Consider the following 13,181-nt stretch of genomic DNA (forward strand, 5'->3'; position numbering starts at 1 on the left):
ACGAAAATGGCGTGTTTCGTGGGCTTTTGTGATGTTGTGTTGAAGAAGACGACTGAAATGGGGAGTGTTCTCTTCTCTCATCCTTTTAATGGAATTACGGATGCCTCCTTCCCTCGCAAAACAGCTTGCGCCTCAATCAGCCGTTCCCTGCTTTATTCAGCGAAATTTTGGGCTTTGGCCCAATTCCCACTCAAACCACAAAATTTCAAACGACGGAATTAAAAACCGTCATCTTTCAAATACAAAGACAAAATAGTGAATTTTAAATTCGCTATTTTCACAATATTTCAACGGCGGAATTAAAAACCGTCATCTTTCAAAAATAAATAGTTTAGTTCAAATTCGCTTTTTTCACAAAATTTTCAACATGTTGAAACCCCAAACAAACGGCAATAAAAACCGTCATTTTTCAAATACAAAAATAGTGAAATTCAGATTCTCTATTTTCACAAAACTTCAATGACAGAATTAAAAAACGACATTTCTCGAACAAAAACAATATAGTGAAATTCAAAATTCGTTATTTCCACAAATTTCAAATTTTCAGCTATGGCATTAAAAACCGTCAAACCTTCAAACAGGATAGTGAAATTCACTACCCTTCACAAACCTCAAATCATGGGAAGGCAAAATCGAAACCGCTATCCCCAAACACACATCGAATGGCAGAATGTACATCTGCCGTTTTCTACAAACATCCAACAAACGGCAATAAAAACCGTTACCTCCCTTCGAGATTCAAAATGATCGCCAACGACGGGAGCCAGGCTCTCGAGCCTATCCCTTTCCGGTACCACAAACATCCGACATAAACACCGAGATTCCCCAGTAGGATATTGGAGGCTTCCTCACGGAGCCCGCTAAACTCAAACTACCTCCCGAAATAGACACGTCTGACGCGGCTATTTCCTACAATCAATCACATTCAACATGGCTGGCGAGCCTCACAACGCACATTCAGCATGGCTGGCGAGCCTCAAAACGCATCACATTCAACAGCGGGTGGCGAGCCCCTTCATATACGCAATACGGTTAGCGAGCCCCTACATATCCGCAACGCGGCTGGCGAGCCCCTTCGTATCCGCAACGCGGCTGGCGAGCCCATTTATATCCGCAACGCGGCTGGAGAGCCGCTTCATATCTGCAACGCGGCTGGCGAGCCCCTTCATATCCGCAACGCGGCTGGCGAGCCCCTTCATATCCACAACACGGCTGGCGAGCCTTTGCCCGCAAACAGGAAATAACTCAAGGACATATCCCGAAGATGCCTTAGGTATGACTCCTTCTTATGGCTGGCGAGCCTTCGTACGTAGTCTAACGGACTTTAAACGACCTGCACGGACAGTCGACAGACTCTAAACTGTTCCCGAAAACAGGTCCTTGACTCGTATCCCCGAGTCGCCTTGGCATCGCCCTTCCGGACGGCAGGTCCTCGGCCCGAACCCTTTCGAGCCGCCTCGACGTTGCTTCGGTCTCCAGGTTCTAATCTTCGATTGACCTGGGGGCTATACTTTGACTTTCGCCCTGTCCAAGCCTCAGTCAAAGTGGGGGATCTCTAGATACCCAGTATCTGTCGAGTCTCCAACAAACACCCGATGATTATCGGACTATAACATGCTTAGGAATCGCAGCGTTTAATCGACAGTTTAGTATAAACTATACGTCGGAAAACTTAAAACGATTTCAAAAACAAAACATCTCAAAACTTTTCAAAAGTACCTGGAGTGTTTAATGCATGACGACGGGGTCGCAATGACACTAACTAGATTCAAAACCGTCACCGGACCAAAAACCGACTCAAAAATTCAAATCCCGACTCCAACAACGAGTCAAACCGAGCCAAACACAAAAACAAAACTTTTCAAGACTTCCATGTTAAGTATTTCCGTAATGCTTCATGGTCAAGTACAAATAATGTCATTCAAAATATAGGATAGAACAAATTATGATTTCAAGTGCGTGATAGTGACAAGACACCTCGAAGACCCGCGAAATGGCTCTCGCCTCTTCGAGCAGCCCATGCAGCCACGTCGCTCAAAATGCACACAACCACCCATTTCTCTATAAACACCCACCTTCACACACCATAACACCTTACGCGAGTGTCCGCCCCCTCATCTCTCCCTTAAAATTCTAGACTCGATTTCTCAAGTCACAAACCGACACGTGTTTTCGACCTACCGATCGAAAACACAAGCCTTACACATTGTTTGGTACCGTCATCGTGCATTAAATCACTTGACCGACCATCTCGACCAACAACACCATCACAAACTTAAAACACTCTTTTACATTGCTAAAACAGTTTTCAAACCGAGTTTTCCGACCAAACAAGTTGATACACTTTCGTCGATTTCTCGTCTCAAGCCTAGCATGTAAGTATGAGGGTGTAAAAATCCTCTTCTATCATGTTTTTCATCTGTTTTATGACTATGACATGCTAAAACATGCATAACATGATTCAAATATAGGTTAGATGAGCCAAAACCGGATTTTAGCCGGAGACAAGGGCTGCTTGTATAGCAGGCAGGCTCGCGCCTAAACCCTCTCTTAGGCCTTAATCCAGCCGTGTTTGGTCGCATCTTCCTCTTTATTTGATTTCTTATTTCCAATCGGTTTTTACCATTTTAAATATCTCAAATCATTTTCATGATAAACTTTTAACCATGAAATATTTTCACCCTTGGTTCCTCATACCATGACGGTTTAATCCGTGTTTCGGTGATAATATTTGGTTAATTACATTTTAAAGGCATTTTAAAACCTCTTATTTCATTTCTTTACATTTCAAAACCAAACATATTAGTCATAAATACAAAATCATCCTTGGTTCCATATACCATGTCGGTTTTAAACCCGAGTACGATGATAAACATTGACTAATCACAAACAAATGAACTTAAAACAATTAGTTCATAATCATTTCCAAAACTATTTATGTCAAGCTTGCAAAATCGAACCCGACATCAAATATCGTCAATACAATGATGATTATTCAAGTCTCTTTCCTCATATCAACATTAAAGCGGTTTAAACGACCTTTTCAAACCAAGACAGGTTCAAACACCCTTTTCTCAAACCATTTTACAAACGTTTTAACAGTCAGAAGACGCCCTTGAACCGTCTGCTAACTCGCGCCTAAACAGGCTAATCATTTTCCAATTTTCAAACCAGGACAGGCCTGTTTGCATCGCCGGATGGCTCGCGCCTATATTTGTTTCTTTCCTGCACTTATCTAGGACAATCCCGACTTCGGATAACCCGAATACAGGATTGATCAGATGACAAATCCGCTTTTTTACATTGTATTCGCAAAACGCCTTACTAAGACAAATGGATCACGTTATGCACCATAAACCTAACTCGGTAAATGGATGTTTAATTTCCGTCTTGCATGCAAATTAACATTAAATCCAACTTGACATCAAATACTTGATATTTGGATAAAACAACCGACATAGAAAGCTCACATGTTAGGTTCAAACTTATGGATGCGCATTCATGCATTTACCCGTTTTATCATTTTTTACATTTAACCAACCAAGATCGATCAGTAGAGGCCGCTACCGCGGGCGGGTTTGGATGTCTGATAAAAGGGCTTCCCAATACGTACCTTCACCTCTTACTCAGAAACTTTGGATAGTGGACGACCTTATCCAGGGCGTACGAGAGTCATTCTAAAGATAGGATGCTAAAGAGGGATGACTCCTTATCTTTAATACCTATGTCAAACACCGCTTTTTACCTTGGTTGACCTAGGTATAAAGTGGATTCGAACGAGTTCCACGCATCCCACAAATGCTTGGTGGCGACTTCGAACATCTCTTGCATCGTTTCGAGACCTTTGCCAAGACGAAACCGACCGATCTAAAATGATCTGGTCGAAAGCATTTTTACGCCACCGAGCGTACCTTTCCGACTGCTGCATGTCCACAGATTGGTTGGGCCTCACAAGTAATTATTTATAATAAATGTTTCATACTTGAATTATATTAATAAATATTCCACTTCATAATTTAACATGTCGGTTAAATAAAATATAACAAGCGATAATGAATAATTTACGTCATGTGAAATTTACGGGACGAAATGGAAACACGCACAAGTGATTCATTTATGAGCCTACTACAAAGCATAGTATTGACCCAACAAATTAACCATGTGACAAGCCCAACAAATGGGGTATGGTGAGCCCAAAATATAAAAGGTGGTGAGCCCAACACTGTTATTCACCAAATGAAATACTAAGGCGAAAAGGAAGAAATAAGAGAGGAGCACACTCCCACCGTGACAAACAACTTGACATTGACAAGCCACAGTTGAGGCCGTGCAACCCACAGCCACTGCCACCCATGGTCAGCCCACAGCCGCGGCCAAACATAGCCCTTCGCGCCACCATTCAACGGCACAAAATAGCCCTCAAAACAGGGAGTAAAACAGTCCTAAACACGGTATGAAACAGAGCACCAAGAGTCCAAAACCGAGTTTTCAAAGCGGAAAAATGTCAAGTATACATGGGACGACATTAGCATGAAGACCAGGTAAGGAAAACATTCCAAGGGTCCGATTTGTCCGTCCAAAACCAGAGAAACACAAGCAGTAAAAAAGAAGTTAGCAGCCCAGCAATGTACGATTTCAGACAAAACAACAAAAGGGAAATTCGAGACGGAAATGAGTACGACGATAACAAGGTAAAAAACCATCAAACTCCTGCCATAAATAACCCAGAAAATCAGCAAGAAAGGTACACATTTCCTCGAAAAGACAATAAGCAACACTCGGATTTCATAGACGACTATATCATGAAGATTAAGCCATGAGAACGACTAACAACCAATTAAACTGACCACAAGCTTCACAAATTAACTCCATACATGAGGAAACACATAAAGGCTTAAACTTTACGATAAACAAAGTAAGAACCAAGTAGGAAGGGCGAGTTTCCCGATGTTTTGTCGAGTAACGTATTACTGTTACCTTATAACTTGGTCAATGAACACGATTTCCGACTCAAACTACTCCGGGTCGTCCAAGCTTGCACCTAAACATCACAATACACAAACTTAGCAAGGATTTTCGAGCCATATTTGGGACGGCCGAACTGAAACAAGAGGAAACACTACAACAAAAACGCGGGAAACTGACGGAAAAATTAAGGCAATACTGACGGCATTTCCGTCAGTATTTCAATTTCCTGACGGAAATTCCGTCAGGAATCAGGGTCAGCTTATTTCGTCAGTAAAATACCTGTACTGACGGAATTTCCGTCAGTCTTCCAAAAAACTGACGGATCTTTGACGGAAAATCCGTCTTTATTTCTAGGTCAAAAGTGACGGAAAATCCGTCAGTTTTCTGCCTTACTGACGGAAATTCCGTCAGTGTTATCTGACACGTGGCATTCCACGTAATTTACTGAATTGACAATAAGAAGAGGGCAGTGACGGTATTTCCGTCAGTAGTTTCTCTTTACTGACGGAAATTCCGTCAGTTGTCAAGACACGTGGCAGGTCAGTGTTAATTCTGGGGAAAATGATGAAGAAAAACACCGACGGAAATTCCGTCAGTTTTTCTAAATTAATGACGGAATTTCCGTCAGATCTATTAAAAAACTGGAATGGAAACAGGAGCCTGCTGCCCAGCCACGATGCGTTTTTTGCATCGTTTCAAATACAGCCTGCTGCCAAGCCGCGATGCCTATTTGCATCGTTTCTAATATAAACAAAACCTGCAAAACACATCCAATCGTCGACCGCGAAGCGGAATCCATTTTCACGTCGACCGCTAATGCGGGAATCAATAGACAACAAAAGAGAAGGAGACGCAAATTGTTTTACATAAAAACATAGTCAAATTTGTACATTGTCTTACAAATTAACACGAAAGAGAATTGTCTTACCATGTCTTTCATACTTACTAGACGACAATACTAACTAAACTAATGTTTTAACCTAAAGGCTCTAACCTAAAGGCTCTAACTTAAAGGCTCTAAGTGTTTATAGGCTCAATAAAACTACCACCAATACCTCCAAACCCGTCATCACCACCCCCAAAGTCATCCCGTCTATGTGGAGTAAATTGTGAACACGTGTTTGGGGGTTGAGATGCTTGCATATCAGCCCAAGCCTTTCTCATTGCCGCCATTTCTTCAGCCTGTTCACGAACCTGTCTTTCAAGAGCAACTCGAGCGGCTTGCTCATCATTCATTTGGGTGGAAAGCTGTGAAATCATGCTAGGAGCATAAGATAAAGACCGTCGGCCAGCTTTGTTAGGAGGAAGATCATACCATATTTGGGCCCCTGTATCTCCTGTCCCAAACATCCGGTTCTTCTCGTAAAAGCCTCCTACAGCCTTGTAGTAGGCCTGAATCTCGTCGGGAGACTGTCCAGGTGGCAATGGCTGGCCATCTTCTCTTGGAAATCACGCTGAAAAAATAGAAAATCGTCAGAAATGATATATATATACCTATCTTTATAAGAAAGAGATTATCGTTCTTTGTAATAAAAATAAATATTAAATTATATTCAAGAATTTACCTCAATATCAGCCGCTCGAGGGTTAACCCACTCGCCCTTCTTATTTTTCTTCGTCTTCATGAACATCTTGTGGGGGGTGGCCTCTTGACCCTGAAATTATTATGGAAACAAGTAAAATCAAGTATATATTTGTCAATCATATATATTAACCACTTTTTAAAAGCAATATAAACAATACTTACCAATTCCTTGAAAGCATCGGAGCAACTCTTCCGACCAAGAGTGTGGGTGCCCAATGCTTTTCCATCTTTCCCACCCGACTTCCTATTTGTCGTGTTGATTTTCGAATGTTTGGCAAAAGTAGGATCATTTGGCCTATTCCTAAGGTTCTCCAACCAAGAAGCAGGCACCCACTTTGGCGGTTTCTTGTTATATTTTAGTCCATTAATAAGAGTGGTAATCCGCCTCGTTTCCCAGAAAAGCATGCATCCATTGATACATGCATCAATCTTTTCATGGGGAAGTTGGAGTCCCTTCAGAACTTTTTTAATCTCATTAAAATTGCGCGCCATTTGATTTACCTTTGGAATTATGTCACCAACGAACGACACAAAATCATTAGCGCATCTAAGAGATATGTTGTTCTCACATTTGAGTGATAACAACCTAGCAAATTGCTTAAACAAACTCATATCACTTCCCTCAAACACCGGTTGTTCAGCTTGCTCTAACATTTTAAAGAACGAAGAAACTTGGGGGTTCAGGGTTTCATAACGCACTTCTTCATCGTTAAGGTCATCAGGATTAAGTCGATCCTCCAAAATTTGGTCAACAGTATCACGCAATGCATTTTCCACGAACTCACGGTAAGGATTCTCACTAGCATTTGTACTAGGTAGTTTCTCACCTTGATACGTCCATACATAATAATTATCGGTGAAACCATACGACCAAAGATGAATTTGAACATCTGCTTTCCTTTTAAAACCTAGGTTTTTGCATTTCTTACACGGACACCTCATTTCACCTAAATTCTTGTACTCACTACTTCCTTCCGCGAATTTAATAAACTCTTTCACCCCCTCTGCATATGCTTTCTTGGGTTTCTTTTTTTCGTCTAATCTTTCATACATCCACTGCCGTTCTAATCTTTTCATGTTATTATATATCTACACATTTATATATGTCATTAAAAAAGATAATAACCTAACAACAATCAAAATCAAGCATAATAAACAATAATTTAACATTTTAACCAATATAAATATTGTATTTCTTTGAATTGGGTCCTTATCACTCCAACCTAAACCCATCAATGTACGTTTTAAGTCACTAGCAAACATGTACTTGTGATTTATTAATGAGAAAAAAAATTCGGCAAAGAATTCCCATCCGTTCTCCAAATACACAATATAGAATAAATAATTACTCTATATATGCATTTAGAGAACATTAAAGGAATTGTCACCAAACTCTTTTCTCATTAACAAATCACAAGCACATTTTTACTACCTAAGTGACTTAAAACGCGTACAAAGACAAATCCCCAAACGGGGACTATTCAAAAATTACTCCTAGTGAGTAATTTTTGAACGGGTACTAGGTCAATATGAACAATAATTTTAACAATATTAAAAACAAAACATACAACAATGACTACTTTTTCAATTAACAAAAACTAACATGATTTACTTTTCATTTTACATATCTAGTCTAATTCATATCTATTCTAATTAACATTTAACAATAATCTAATTTTTAATAATAAAATTAAATATCTATCTTAAGTCAACATGCATACATTAAAAATAAAAAAATTATAACTAATAGTCTAAATTAACAACATACATTAACAACATACATCCGTCACAACATTGGCTTCTATCCTAAGTCAACATGCATCAACACCAACCCTTTTTCAACAACAATTAAAACAATAACTAATAATCTAAATTAATTAAACTAATTAAAAAAAATAAAAGGAGTAATACCTAATTAACTTGACAAAAAAAATGAAAAAGAAAGGGCAGTGGCGGCTGCTGGCGGCGGAGGCGGCGGCTGGCGGAGGCGGCGGCCTACTATTAACAAAAAAAAAGATAAATAAGAAAAGGAGAAGGGAAAGGATGAAGGAGAAGGAAAAAGATAAAGGAAATAGAAAAAAAAAAAGATAAAGTTAATTACCTTATAGTGATGGCGACGGCGTGGTGGTGGTGGTGGTGGTGGTGGCGCCGGAAGTGGAGGAGTGTGGTGGTGGTGTTGGGTTTTAAGGAGGTTAGGAGGGTTGACGATTTTTAATTGATTTGGGGGAAATTTGGTAAAGTGAGGGGAAAGTGTTCGCGTGCTTTAGTTTATAAGGGCATCTGACGGATTTTCCGTCAGTAAAATAGGAATCCTGACGGAAATTCCGTCAGTATTCCCATTTTACTGACGGAAAATCCGTCAGATGCTTACTTTTATACACCAATAATTCAAGTGACAGTACATGTCACAACTATTGGACCACTGACGGAATATCCGTCAGTCTTTTCAAAATACTGACGGATATTCCATCAGTGGTCCAATTATTGTGACAGCCTGTCATCAACACAGCATTCAAATATCTTGGCCCACAGACGGAATATCCGTCAGGATTTTGAAAAGACTGACGGATATTCCGTCAGTGGTCCAATGGTTGTTTCCAGCTGTACACCAATTTAACGTGTGAAGCTCACTGACGGATATTCCGTCAGTATTAAGAGATTACTGACGGAATTTCCGTCACATCGTTTTTGGCGCCTTTGACTTGGTCAACGCGCCAATAGATACTGACGGGATGTCCGTCAGGAAACGTTACTGACGGAATTTCCGTCACAAATCCGTCAGTAACCCGTGTTTTCTGACGGCCTCTTTTTTCCGTCGGTAGGGCCGTCACTAACCCGCGTTTTTCTTGTAGTGAAAGTTGGCGTCTTTCTTAAATAAAAGAATGGAGAACGGAATAAGGAGGGTTTTGGCGCCAGAATTAAGGAAAAAGGTTGAGAAATGAGGTCGGGATCTGAGGTTGAAGGTGACGGGAAAAGAATGGTGTTGCAGCTCTGTTGGTTTGTCGTTGTTGCATGGTGATTTCGAAAAAGAAAGAGAGAAGGGTGTGAGGTGGAGAGGGGGACAAGTGGGGTATAAAATAATAAAATAATAAAATAATAATAATAATAATAATAATAATAATAATAATAATAATATTAACAATAACAATAACAATAATAACAATAATAACAATAATAACAATAATAATAATAATAATAATAATAATAATAATAATAATAATAATAATAACAATAATAATAATAATAATAATAATAATAATAATAATAATAATAATAATAATAATAATAATAATAATAATAATAATAATAATAATAATAATAATAATAATAATAATAATAATAATAATAATAATAGGATTATATAAATGTGGATTGTGAGAGAGTAGGTGGTAAGTGTGCTGTCAAAATTTGCTTAGTCCAAGATTAAACCTAGGCTTACAAGTAAATTGTGACGGTCTTATGCTAGACGGGAAAATGTCTCAAGTCTATATTAACTTAAGACGGAAAACTATTGTTATTATTATCCCTATTATTACTATCTGACTAAAATTTGTATTTTTATATAAGTTAAGCTTTAAAATATTACCTTTATAAAATCATGTTTAAAATAAATTAATTAAATTAAATAATTTTAAAAAATATAAAATAAAGTAATTGAATGGTTAAATAAATTATAAATGTCAAAATGAGAAATTTGTTGGTGTTACACAGAACCTTTGGATAGTGGGCGACCTTATCCAGGGTAACGAGAGTCATTCTGCGATTGGATGCTAAAAGGGTGACGAGTCCTTATCTTTAGTACCTATGTCAAGCACCGCTTTTTGTTTCGTTTGACCGAGATATAAAGCGGATTCGAACGATTTTCAAGCATCCCATAATTGCTTGGTGGCGACTCTGAACATCTCTGCATGATTTCGGGACCTTCATCTAGACGAAATCGACCGATCTAAAGTGATCCGGGTGGCCCATGTCAACAGATTGGTAACTCCGCTGCGGATAACTAGGACACTTGTGTCTTTGTGATCCTTAGATGGTGAAACTCGAAGCGAGGTCGTGGTTAAAGTGCGTTAATTGATATTACGGTCATAAGCCGGGTTCCTTGTCCAAGCCCACAACCTAACCTTTATCGAGCAATTGCCTCGTCTCGTCAACGTGAGTTTTCTCATCCCCGCGTTTTGAATCCCGATTGCATCAAGCATGCCATTCAGGTTACACTCTTTTGTTTCGTCAAAGAGCATTCATTTCTTACGTGAACGAGGGTAAGGTGCCCTCCTTACACATTATTTTTGGATTGGCATCCCTCTCGAAGATCGGGGATTGATCGATTCGTGTTTAACCACCCCTATCAAACCGAAACCCATGTCAGCATGCATTGAGCATAATATAATGAACTACTAGTGCTTATGTGCTATGTGATCATATGTCGTTGTGTATCATTTTCAAAAACTTGCAAAACACCCTTTTCGGGCCGTTATAATGTCCATTTCAAACCTTGGTGTAACAGCAAATTTTGTATTGCGATAACTGAAATACAAAATAAGGAAACAATTAAATTTTATTAATAAATATCAAAAGTACGTGTACAATCTATAATGTATCCTCTGATTCTAATATGCCGTAAGGGGTACGTGTACAGGTTACACGTGAGGGGTGCGTGTGTAGACAAATTTAATTGCTCTACACGCGATGTAGATTTGATTTCTTGAGAGGGTCGCGATGACTTGAATCTCTCTTGAAGGTTTCAATTTGTGATTGAATCTTCAACGCAGGCGGCGCGATTTGATGTGCTTGTTGACTGCTTGCAATGATTTTGACAGAGAGGCTTTGTAGGAATTTTGTACCTTGTTCTCTCTAGCTCCTTTGCAATTATGAATTTTCAACCCTTTGAATGAATGAGGAGAGCTCTATTTATAGAGTTTCAAACCTCCTTGTTGGACTTTGGCGGTCACAGGCTCATTTGTGGGTTTATTAGCAACCTTGACCCAAATTTGATTCTTTCTGGGTTTAGTGATCCGAATAACTCCTTTTGTAATCCGAATCGACCCATATTTCATTTAATCGGGACAAATTAATTAAATTAAGTTAAAATTTGGCATTAACTCAAAATAATTAATTTATTTTATTTATTCCGCACATTAATAAATTTTCCGTGCCTACAAATTGCCCCCTCGGGACCTTGTCACGTGCGCCATTTTTGGTGTCTTGACGTGGCGAGGTCTTGATACATTTTGCTTTGACTTGGAAGTCGATGATGAGCGCCTTAACTTGTCACGAAAGGCTCCTCCACTTGGCTTGACTTGGAAATCGATATAGAGCACCCTAACTTGTCGTAAGGATAACCTTCTATCTTGTTATGTCACCTTGTCATTATCTAACTTGGCGGGTGAATTTGTATTTGACTTGAAAGTCAACAGGTACCCAAACTTGTCGTAAGGATGACCCATCTTTTTGACGTTACTCTATCATTTTTCTGATTTGGCGAGCGACTTTTTTTTTTCACGCCATCCGCTAGTGTGTAACTTCACGGGTTTACGGGAGACACACACTTGCCATATTGTTTAATTTACCAATAAAGATACGAATTGATTAATTGGCTTATTTTGTGATACCAAAACTCTATCAGACTACTTGTAAGTTTAGGAAAGTAGTACTTTTCGAAAAACTCTTTCACCTAGGTAGGGTTTAAGGGATCCCATAACCTATATATAGACACGGAACACGACAATTATGTCAACCGTGAGTACATATTATCAGTGCATTCTTTTCTTGACGGTATATTTCCTATAAAACCTCTTGCATGTGCAGAGAGAGCAAATTTCCTTTTTATATATGCAATCTACCAATAAAATCTATATATGCACTGTAATTTTCATGTGAATTACAACTTTGTTTTCTTGCTTTACCAATATCCTTCATATGACGCCGCTTCTTCACTTTTCTTATTTTCTTTTGTTTTGTTTACATGCGCAGACAGCACTCTCGTGCTATCGAAAAGCGTTTCTGATAGATGAACCAACTCAACCAAAACCTTAAGGTGATGGTTAAGGTCCAACTATTATAAATATTTCTATTACGCTCCCTCACTCAAATGCCCGTTGGGCTTTAAGAGTGGTTAGTTGTGCACCGGCTCCCCGTACCGTGTGCTGGGTTTCCACTTCGAGTTTTTGAGGGGTTTTGAGGTTGCCAAGATTTGAACCTGTGACCTTTGGTCACACTGGCTCTGATACCATGATAGATGAACCATCTCAACCAAAACCTTAAGGTGATGCTTGAGGCCCAACTATTATAAATATTCCTATTAGCTTCAACTTGATTTCTCGCGTTCATCTTCATTGTGAGACGGATCCGACTGATTCGGGTAATTTTATATTGCTTTTCTTCTTCCTTGTCCAATTACTCCCTTAAAGTTTGAATTGAACTGCTGCTTAAGCTTTGACTAGCATAAACCTGAATTTCGTCTTTTCGGCTGTAAGTTTGTCTTGCACTCCACTTAGATTGACATGAACCTTTCGTCTGAAGATGTCGCTGAGTGCTGGCCTGAACTCCTTTTTTCTATTCCCAGTACCCGGCTACAACTATTTCGGATTTTTGCCTTTGTTACAATATTCTGGCCAACCATACTTACTTA

This window comes from Silene latifolia, chromosome Y (genome assembly GCF_048544455.1).
Source record: "Silene latifolia isolate original U9 population chromosome Y, ASM4854445v1, whole genome shotgun sequence".
In the NCBI taxonomy this organism is placed as follows: Eukaryota; Viridiplantae; Streptophyta; class Magnoliopsida; order Caryophyllales; family Caryophyllaceae; genus Silene; species Silene latifolia.